This window comes from Acanthopagrus latus, chromosome 13 (genome assembly GCF_904848185.1).
Source record: "Acanthopagrus latus isolate v.2019 chromosome 13, fAcaLat1.1, whole genome shotgun sequence".
In the NCBI taxonomy this organism is placed as follows: domain Eukaryota; kingdom Metazoa; phylum Chordata; class Actinopteri; order Spariformes; family Sparidae; genus Acanthopagrus; species Acanthopagrus latus.
The window spans coordinates 18,444,732-18,456,010 of NC_051051.1; positions in this window are offsets into that span (position 1 = coordinate 18,444,732).

The following is an 11,279-nucleotide window of genomic DNA, read 5'->3' on the forward strand; positions in this document are numbered from 1 at the left end:
TGTAGCAGGAGATAATATAAGTATGAGGATTGGCAATATTTCAAAATGGAGGCCAAAATCAAACCAACTTAGTATTGATGCAGAGTTGTATTCGGAGAGACATCCTCTACACTTATGAGCAGTTTGGTGTGGATAGAAAATTGTATGTTTAAGTTATGAAGACTTGATGCTTCAAGGCAAAGGAAGGAAATGGTTTCCACCGTCATGCCCACCAGGTGTGACAGAACTGAAAAATTTCCATAACTTTTGATCTTCAAGGCATGAAGATGATGCTCAGTGAATGTGAAGACTGTGGTGTTTAAGCTCTTGGACAAGATAGTTTTCAAAGTAGGCATAAATTAGGCAAAATTGACACCGCAAATCAAAATGGCTGTCTTCCTGTTGGAGTGACAGTATGGGTGCAAATGGGTGTTTTGTGCGTCTGGTCATGATGAATGTAGTTACCAAATTGCGTCCATCTACGTGCATGTGGAAGGCGGGGGATAAACAATAGGGGCCGCTACAGAGCCTGCAGGTCATGACCACGCCCAATGACAACACATATCTTTTCAGGGCGAGTCCCTCAGCATTCCTGAGAGATTTGGCAAAGATAGGAAATTGAATGAAGACGTTATGAGAACTTGATGCTTTACAGCAACGGATTTGAATTGATTGCTCCACCGCGGCCAGCAGGTATGACGTATGATAAAGATTTTCATAACTTTTCATCCTCAAGGTCAGAGGATGATACTGAGTGACTGTGGAGTCGGTGGTGTTACGTCTATAGGAGGAGATCATTTAAGTACAAAGACTGGGAATATTTCAAAATGGCAGCCAAAATCAAAATGGCCGACTTGGTATTGATGCAGAAATGTGTTCATGGAGACGACCTTTACACTTATGAGCAGTTTGGTGTGGATAGGACATTGTATGTTGAAGTTATAAAGCCTTGATGTTTGACAGCGAGGGAAAAAAATGGTTTCCACAGTCCCGCCCACTAGAGTATGACGTAGCTGAAAGATTTCCATAACTTTTGTTGTTCAAGGCATGAAGATGATAATAGAGTTAATGTGAAGTCTGGTGTTAAAGCTGTAGGACAAGATAGTTTTCAAAGTAGGCACGAATTGGTCAAATTTGCCGCCACACATCAAACTAACTGACTTCCTGTTGGAGTGACGGTATCGGTCCAGAGGGTTTTTTGTGCATCTGGTCATGAGGAATCAGCATACCAAATTTCGTTTATCTACGCACTTATGGGAGGTGGGGCTGAACATTAGGGGGCGCTACAGAGCCCGCAGGGCATGACCATGCCCAGGGACAATAAAGCAGCAAATTTTTCGCCGGATGTGACATATGTTCCAAATTTGTTGAGTTTTGGGGCATGTTCAGGCTTCCAAAACTGCGGTTAAACTGCAGAATGATAATAGTAATGAAAATTAAAGCTGCGAGCAGCGTTGGTCGGGCCCTCGCAGTCCACGCACCTCAGGGCATGCTGCCGTCAGGGCCTCTGCACGCAACGCCTCGAAGAAGCCGTTTCTCTATAAAAATTTTATAATCTATTGTCGTCCTGAATTTCCACCACTAGGTGGCGCTGTTATTAAGCACAGCGCGTTTTGGCTAATAACTCCCATATACTTTGTCGCACATTCAAAAACCTTATATCCACGCGTTCAGTGAAGTGGGCTGAGTCTCGTGGTATAGGCCACGCCCATTTCCGCCTACCGTTTTTTTTTGCTACATCGCAAAATGTCGAAAACCTACTTTTTCGAACTCCTCCCAGGCGATTTCACCGACTTGCACGAAACTTGGCACACAGCATCTGTGGACCCGCCTGACAAAAAGTTATTAAAAGAATTTTGATAGGCCAAACAATACTCACGTTATTAAATAACAACTTCCTGCGGATGGTGTCAATCCGCCCAACTGATGTGGAGATATAAACTATTTGAATTTAAAGAGCGCCACCTTGTGGTCATCGCCAAAACTTTTGGACACATCCTCAGGGACTCGTGTCAAAGTACTATCTCAAGTTTCATGTCATTTGGACACACCATTGTGGAGATATCCAACACTTCCTGTTTGGTAGGAAATCTGCAGGAAGTTGTAAAATCACAAGATAGCCTAAAAAATCCTTGAAATTAAAACTGTGATGATTTGAAAACCGTTAAAGATTGTTAGAAACTGAATACATGCCCAATAGTTCAAGGTCTTCTGACTCGTTAAAATGTGGAATAGTATCTGTAGCTCAAAGCAAGAAGCACAACAAGAGGTTGAAAGGCGATGAGTTTTGAAGAGGATTTTAAGATTTTCCCATTTACTTTCCATTCAAACTAATTAGACTGCGACCAAATCGCCACCTATTGGCCGATCTGCACCAAATTTTACACAAAGCCTCATTTACATTTACATGATAATCAGAAAGTATTGTGTTAAGATGTACATGATTGTCTGCTTTCTAGACAATTTGCAGTAATTTGTTGTTTTATATTTTGGCTGTTTTATGGACTGTCAAAATTCTTTTAATAACTTTTTGTCGGGAGGGTCCATAGATGCTTCACGCAAAATTTAGTGCAAAATGGTCAAATTGCCTAGGAGGAGTTCGAAAAAGTAGGTTTTGCATTTGTCCCAATTTTGCGAACAAAAAGTTAGCTCAAAAGTGGGCGTGGCCTACAACAAATAATTCAGCTGAATGCAGGGAATAAGTAGATATAAGGTTGAACAATGTGTGACACATTATGTGTGAGTTATGGGCCAAAAACGCTTTCACATAAAAAAAATAGCGCCACCTGCTGGTCATTTTTGGTGTGTAAGTTGCAGGGGCTAGTCTATACCAAGCCTATGAATTTCATTTCCGCAAGTGTTATGGTGTGGGCACAGGGCCAAATATAAAATTAAACTGGCACCAGAGCGCCACCTAGTGGCCGATTGATAAGCATTTTGTGAGATATGCTCAAGAGGCCAGTGGCAATAAGTATACCAAGTTTGGTGTCAATCCGCCAAACCGATGTGGAGATATAAACTATTTGAATTTAAAGAGCGCCACCTTGTGGTCATCGCCTACACTTTTGCAAACATCCTCAGGAACTCATGTCAAAGTATTATCTTAGGTCTCATGTCATCTGGACACACCATTGTGGAGATATTTAACACTTCCTGTTTGGGAGGAAATCTGCAGGAAGTTGTAATTTAATAACTTGAGTATTGTTTGGCCTATCAAAACTCTTTTAATAACTTTTTGTCAGGAGGGTCCACAGATGCTGTGTGCCAAGTTTCGTGCAAATCGGTGAAATCGCCTGGGACGAGTTCGAAAAAGTAGGTTTTGCATTTGTCGCAATTTTGCGAACTGAAAGTTAGCTCGAAAGTGGGCGTGGCCTACACCAAATAATTCAGCTGGATGCAGGGAACATGGAGATATAAGGTTTATCAATGTGTGACACAGTATGTGTGAGTTATGGGCCAAAAACTCTTCAAATGGAAAATAGCGCCACCTGCTGGTCATTTTTGGTGTGTAAGTTGCAGGGGCCAGTCTATACCACCTCTATGAATTTCATTCCCAGAAGTGTTATGGTGTGGTCACAAGGCCAAAAATAAAATTAAACTGGCACCAGAGCGCCACCTAGTGGCCGATTGATAAGTATTTTGTGAGATGTGCTCAAGAGGCCAGTGGCAATAAGTATACCAAGTTTGGTGTCAATTCGCCCAACCGATGTGGAGATATAAACTATTAGAATTTAAAGAGCGCCACCTTGTGGTCATCGCCTAAACTTTTGGACACATCCTCAGGGACTCGTGTCAAAGTACTGTCTCAAGTTTCATGTCATTTGGACACACCATTGTGGAGATATCCAACACTTCCTGTTTGGCAGGAAATCCGCAGGAAGTTGTTATTTAATAACGTGAGTATTGTTTGGCCTATCAAAATTCTTTTAATAGCTTTTTGTCAGAAGGGTCCACAGATGCTGTGTGCCAAGTTTCGTGCAAATCGGTGAAATCGCCTGGGAGACGTTCGAAAAAGTAGGTTTTCGACATTTTGCGACGTAGCGAAAAAAAACGGTAGGCGCAAATGGGCGTGGCCTATACCACGAGACTCAGCCCACTTCACTGAACGCGTGGATATAAGGTTTTTGAATGTGCCACAAAGTATATGGGAGTTATTAGCCAAAACGCGCTGTGCATAATAACAGCGCCACCTAGTGGTGGGAATTCACGACGACAATAGATTATAAAATTTTTCGCCCAGCGGGACTTATATTCCAAGTTTGGTGAGTTTTGGGGTATGTTCAGGCAGTCAAAAATGCAATCATTTCGTCCGAAGAAAAAAAAAAAAAAAAAAAAGAATTCCTTCAGATACAATAGGGTCCTCGCAGGGGTTCCCTGCTCGGGCCCTAATAAAGAATCGCTTCAAAAACAATAGGGTCCTTGCAGGTTCCCTGCTCGGGCCCTAATAAATAAAGAATCCCTTGAAATACAATAGGGTCCTCGCAGGGGTTCCCTGCTCGGGCCCTAATAAAGAATCCCTTCAGATACAATAGGGTCCTCGCAGGGATTCCCTGCTCGGGCCCTAATAAATAAATAAATAAATAAAGAATCCCTTCAGATACAAAAGGGTCCTCGCAGGGGTTCCCTGCTCGGGCCCTAATAAATAAATAAATAAATAAAGAATCCCTTCAAATACAATAGGGTCCTCGCAGGGGTTCCCTGCTCGGGCCCTAATTAAAGCTGCGAGCAGCGTTGGACGGGCCCTCGCAGTCCACGCACCTCGGGGCATGCTGCCGTCAGGGCTTCCGCATGCAACGCCTTGAAGAAGCTGTTTCTTTATAATTTGGTGGCCTGCTCCCGCTGGTATTAAGTAATGTACATGCATGATTCCCCAGACAAAGACTGAGTTGATGGTCCGCTTCTGGAGCTGGCTGATGAAAATGTCCACATGAGGCATAATGCAACGAAATAGTTTCAGGAAGAAGCTGAAAGTATCATCGTCCAGTAGCTGAAGAGAATTTTTCTCCAGTTCTTCCAGCTGCTCTACACTGTAGCGATGATGTCCTGCCCTCTAGCTCACGCAATACACACCCATTACAAAATCAGAGGAAGGCCTAAAAATCCTTAAAACTGAAACTGTGATGATTTGGAAACCGTAAAAGATTTTTAAAAACTGAATACATGCCCAACAATTCAAGTTCTTCTGACTCTTTAAAAGGTGGAATGGTATCCATAGCTCAAAGCATGAAGCACAACAAGAGGTTGAAAGTCGATGAGTTTTTAAGAGGATTTCAAGACTTTCCCATTTACTTTCCATTCAAACTAATTAGACTGTGACCAAATCGCCATCTATTGGCCGATTTGCACCAAATTTTATACAAAGCATCATCAGTCCATGGAACATAATTCTCAACAGTTACGTGATAATCAGACAGTATTTTGTTAAGATATACAAGATTGTCCGCTTTCAACACAACATGCAGGAATTTGTTGTTTTAAATTTCGGCTGTTTCATTGACTATCAAAATTCTTTTAATAACTTTTGTCAGGAGGGTCTAGAGATGCTTCACGCAAAGTTTCATGCAAATTGGTCAAATTGCCTAGGAGGAGTTCGAAAAAGTAGGTTTTGCATTTGTCGCGATTTTGCGAATGGAAAGTTAACTCGAAAGTGGGCGTGGCCTACACCAAATAATTCAGCTGAATGCAAGGAACATGTAGATATAAGGTTTAACAATGTGTGACACATTATGTGGGCGTTATGGGCCAAAAACCCTTTCAAGTGGAAAATGGCGCCACCTGCTGGTCATTTTTGGTGTGTCAGTTGCAGGGGATAGTCTATACCACCCCTATGAATTTCATTTCCATAAGTGTTATGGTGTGGCCACAAGGCCAAAAATAAAATAAAACTGGCACCAGAGCGCCACCTAGTGGCTGGTTGATAAGTCCTTTGTCAGATATCCTCAAGAGGGCAGTGGCAATGACTATACCAAGTTTCGTCTCAATCCGCCCAACCGATGTGGAGATATAAACTATTTGAATTTAAAGAGCGCCACCTTGTGGTCATCGCCTAGACTTTTGGATCCATGCTCAATAAGTCATGCCAAAGTAGAATCTTAAGTTTCATGCCATTTGGACACACCGTTGTGGAGATATCCAACACTTCCTGTTTGGTAGGAAATCTGCAGGAAGTTCTAATTTAATAATTTGAGTATTGTTTGGCCTATCAAAATTCTTTTAATAACTTTTTGTCAGAAGGGTCCACAGATGCTGTGTGCCAAGTTTCGTGCAAATCGGTGAAATCGCCTGGGAGACGTTCGAAAAAGTAGGTTTTCGCCATTTTGTGACGTAGCGAAAAAAAACGGTAGGCGGAAATGGGCGTGGCCTATACCACGAGACTCAGCCCACTTCACTGAACGCGTGGATATAAGTTTTTTGAATATGCGACAAAGTATGTGGGAGTTATTAGCCAAAACGCGCTGTGCTTAATAACAGCGCCACCTAGTGGTGGAAATTCAGGACGACAATAGATTATAAAATTTTTCGCCAGGTGGGACTTATATTCCAAGTTTGGTGAGTTTTGGGGTATGTTCAGGCAGGTTCCCTGCTCGGGCCCTAAAAAATAAAGAATCGCTTCAAAAACAATAGGGTCCTCGCAGGTTCCCTGCTCGGGCCCTAATAAAGAATCGCTTCAAAAACAATAGGGTCCTTGCAGGTTCCCTGCTCGGGCCCTAATAAAGAATCGCTTCAAAAACAGGGTCTCTGTGTTCCCCTCACTCCTCGTCCAGTCATTGTTTTCTGTTGGCTGTTCTCTGTTTTCTGTTTTCTTGTCCATGCTCCTGTCCATGCTCCTGTCCATGCTCCATGCCCGTTTGGTATGTTTTGGATTTATGTTGCATTTTTTCCATGTTTGAGTTGAACTTTGATTTTTTCGTTGTACTTTGTCTTGCCGTTAAGTTGCTACTTTGCCTGGTTGTTTCAGTTGTTACTTTGCTTTTTGTTCCGTTTTGGCTGCCTTGGTTTTTGTATCAGCTTTCATTAAAGCTCGCCTTTTGTTTGTTCCCTTATCCTCGCCTCCCGTGTGTACTGCGTTTGGGTCCTCCTTTCCCTTCCATAGTTTTCCCTTTAACCCTTCCCTGACATAATTGGATTAATAAAATCTGATTTTTTTTTTAATATGCTTTAAATTGAACAATATAAAATATATTAATAAAATATCATTGAATAAGTTAACTGAGCAGATCATATTTTTTTCTTATTGTGACATATACATTAGGTACGGAAAGTATTCAGACCCCTTTAAATTTTTCACTCTTTGTTTCATTGCAGCTATTTGCTGAAATCTTAAACGTTCATTTTATTTCTCATTAATAAACACTCAGCACCCCATCTTGACAGAAAAAAAACAAATGTAGAAATATTTGCAAATGTATTAAAAAAGAAAAACTGAAATATTACATGGTCATAAGTATTAAGACCCTTTGCTCAGTATTGAGTAGAAGCACCCTTTTGAGCTTCTACAACCATGAGTCTTCTTGGGAATGATGCAACAAGTTTTTCACACCTGGATTTGGGGATCCTCTGCCATTCTTCCTTGCAGATCCCCTCCAGTTCTGTCAGGTTGGATGGTTAACGTTGGTGGACAGCCATTTTCAGGTCTCTCCAGAGATGCTCAATTGGGTTTAGGTCAGGGCTCTGGCTGGGCCGGTCAAGAATGGTCACAGAGTTGTTCCGAAGCCACTCCTTTGTTATTTTAGCTGTGTGCTTAGGGTCATTGTCTTGTTGGAAGGTGAACCTTCGGCCTAGTCTGAGGTCCTGAGCACTCTGGAAGAGGTTTTCTTCCAGGATATCTCTGTACTTGGCTGCATTCATATTTCCTTCAGTTGCAGCCAGTCTGTCCCTGCAGCTGAAAAACACCCCCATAGCATAATGCTGCCACCACCATGTTTCACTGTTGGGATTGTATTGGGAAGGTGATGAGCAGTGCCTGGTTTTCTCCACACAGACTTGCTTAGAATTAACGCCAAAAAGTTCAATCTTGGTCTCATCAGACCAGAGAATCTTATTTCTCATAGTCTGGGAGTCCTTCATGTGTTTTTTGGCAAACTCAGTATGGGCTTTCATATGTCTTGCACTGAGGAGAGGCTTCCGTCGGGCCACTCTGCCATAAAGGCTCTTCTAAGATTGCTCAGTTTGGCTGGACGGCCAGGTATAGGAAGAGTTCTGGTCATCCCAAACTTCTTCCATTTAAGGATTATGGAGGCCACTGTGCTCTTAGGAACCTTGAGTGCCACAGAAATTCTTTTGTAACCTTGGCCAGATCTGTGCCTTGCCACAATTCTGTCTCTGAGCTCCTTGAGCAGTTCCTTCGACCTCATGATTCTCATTTGCTCTGACATGCACTGTGAGCTGTAAGGTCTTATATAGACAGGTGTGTGCCTTTCCTAATCAAATCCAATCAGTTTAATTAAACACAGCTGGACTCCAATGAAGGAGCAGAACCATCTCAAGGAGGATCAGAAGAAATGGACGGCATGTGAGTTAAATATGAGTGTCACAGCAAAGGGTCTGAATACCTGTGGCCATGTGATATTTCAGTTTTTCTTTTTTAATAAATTTGCAAAAATTTCTGTTTTTTTCTGTCAAGATGGGATTTAAGCAAATGGCTGCAATGAAACAAAGAGTGAAAAATTTAAAGGGGTCTGAATACTTTCTGTACCCACTGTATGTCACATTAGGTTTTCCATGACAATTTTAAGGTTAAAGGTCCAGTGTGACATATATGTCACAACGATATTAACCTGACTTGTTTTATATCGGCTTGTTCATGACAAGTGTTCACAACAGGTTAAATTTAATAAAGGACACGTTATGTTTGCATTACAATTCTTAAATGGTTTGAATCTTACCTTTGGCAACCCAAAACAAGCTATTTGAATTTAACCAGCTCTACCGCAAATGGTAACCTGGCACACAGACATCTTGGAAATGTTGTCATGGGAAGACTAAATCACATGACCTGTCACACGACCCACCGGGATGTTTAATATGTGTCACTCTGGGACTTCATGAGTTAAAGTCAAGTATAAAGCTGCTCAACATTCATAAGACATGTGACACCTCTGTCACGGTGGGTTCTTATGGGTTAAGACCTTTTATGACCATTTATATTGCAATTTATGTCCTACTTAATGCATATGAGGGTCAGCTTACTCAAAAGCTTTTATAGCTGCATTTCTTTGCTCGCCAGTCGATTAGTTTTTTTCGGTCAGCTCATCTGTCCCTGGGGACTCAAACAAATAATTTCAGCAATAAGCAAAGGAAGAGAGCGGTAACCTTCTAACGTTAAATCATTTGGGTAAGTTAGCAGTGTCCCCTATCCCCTCTCATTCCATTTAACGTTAACGCATAACATTAACAAATTAAGGTTAACATTACTAACGTTTCTAACGATAGCTGTTTAATTAACGTTAGCTCCTTAGTTAACAGTCCAACCACAACAGTGTGTCATCATAAGTGAAACCTTATACTTACGTGTCATCATAAGTGAAACCTTATGCTTACACTTAAATTGAAGAGTTATAGACGTTACAGAGCTGCACTAGTCGCCTTCTGCCATTGTCTGTATTCTGATCTGTTGTGTGGAGCACAAACAGTACATTACATGCTGAAATACATCAACAAGGAAAATATTCATGACATTACCTGCAGCAATTCCCCAGCAGCAGAATTTGTGTATCTTTTTCTTAACATGCACATTTGCGGATAAACTTTTTCACTAATCAAAACTCCTGACTGTGGACAGAATAATTTATTATTTCATGTTAATTACTGTTCTGTGCTTCTGTAAACAACGGTCATACACACACAGTCCATATTCATGAAAACAGTTTGGGTGAAGCAGCCATCCTCCTCATAAATCCTGAAATCCTGTCTAAAAGTATTTACTACAAAAGCTAAAAGTTTAATTCTGTTCCCTCTGGAGCATTTCCCCTTGAGCTTTTAGTTTTGATTATTGTGTGTGCCATGGTATTTGTTACAGTGACATTACTGCTTGCATGGAAACACTTGGAATAACTGAAAGCCTCTCTAATCATTAAATCATCATTAATCATTGTGAACCATTGTGAACCATCAAATTAATTTGCCCTTAAAATAGCAGGAAAAAGACTACACCTCTGACTTTAGACCAGGTTTTTGTTGGTCTATGGTGCAGTCGCTTTCTGTTGCCTCAAGATAGCAGTGCACTTGACAACACACCCAGATGTGCACTGGTAAGAGCAGCATTTTTTAAACAATTTACAAGAAATTGGTTAAAAGATGATAATTTAAGTAATTCCAAATGGAAGGATCTTGTAAACAAGATATACGTAATGGAAAAAATAACAATAAGAATTAGAAAGCAAGTTTATATTTTTGAAAAAAGATGGGAAAAATGGGTAAACAAATAATATCTCTAATGATTTGTAAAATATGATTCTTGTAGATCTTGTAGATTTATTTTGTCTTGTATACTTGTAATGAACTACACATTGCCTTTGTTTCTGAATACAGGCATATGCAATTGTAAGTAAGTACTCCTGTGTTTGTTGTTATGGTACCTAGTGCATATATTTCTGAAAATGTATCCTCTGACTGAAACCTTATGTAATCATTTGAATTAGTAATTGTTATTTATTTAATTTTTTACTTATTTTATCTTATATTTTTATATCTTTTATATTATTATTATTATTATTATTATTTTCTATTTGTTTTGTTTGTTTTTTTAACTTCATCACAATGTCTGATTATTGTGTATTATGTTTTTCGTTGTCTGTCTGTTAACTGAAAGAAAAAGATCATTAAAAAAAAGAAACTGGTGGGCACAGGTACATTTGCTATTTACACAACAACGCACTAGGCGTGCAACTGAGTCAGTCTGAATCTAGCAATGATACTTGCGCTGCTTGATGGCCTATGTAAGCCATATAGCCCTAAGACACACAACACAACACAAAGCAATGAGCTGAAATACGCTCTGTAGAGTTCTATGGCAACTACACAGCAAAAATCACAGTGTATTTTGTACTCCTTAAGTGTACATTTAACACCAGTTTCGGTGTCTATATACGTCCAAGAGTTCGGTGTTCAGTGAACACTGTCAAAAGTGTAAACTATATACTCCAAATAAAGAGTTACATTTGAACCCTTACAGTGTGCAATTGTACTCCCTCACTGGTACTTTTAGACACTATTCCAGTGCTTTTCAACACCTGCAGTGTAAACCTAGAACTCCAAGAGAGTAAAAGATATACTCTGAGTGTTTTATAGAACTCTGCAGA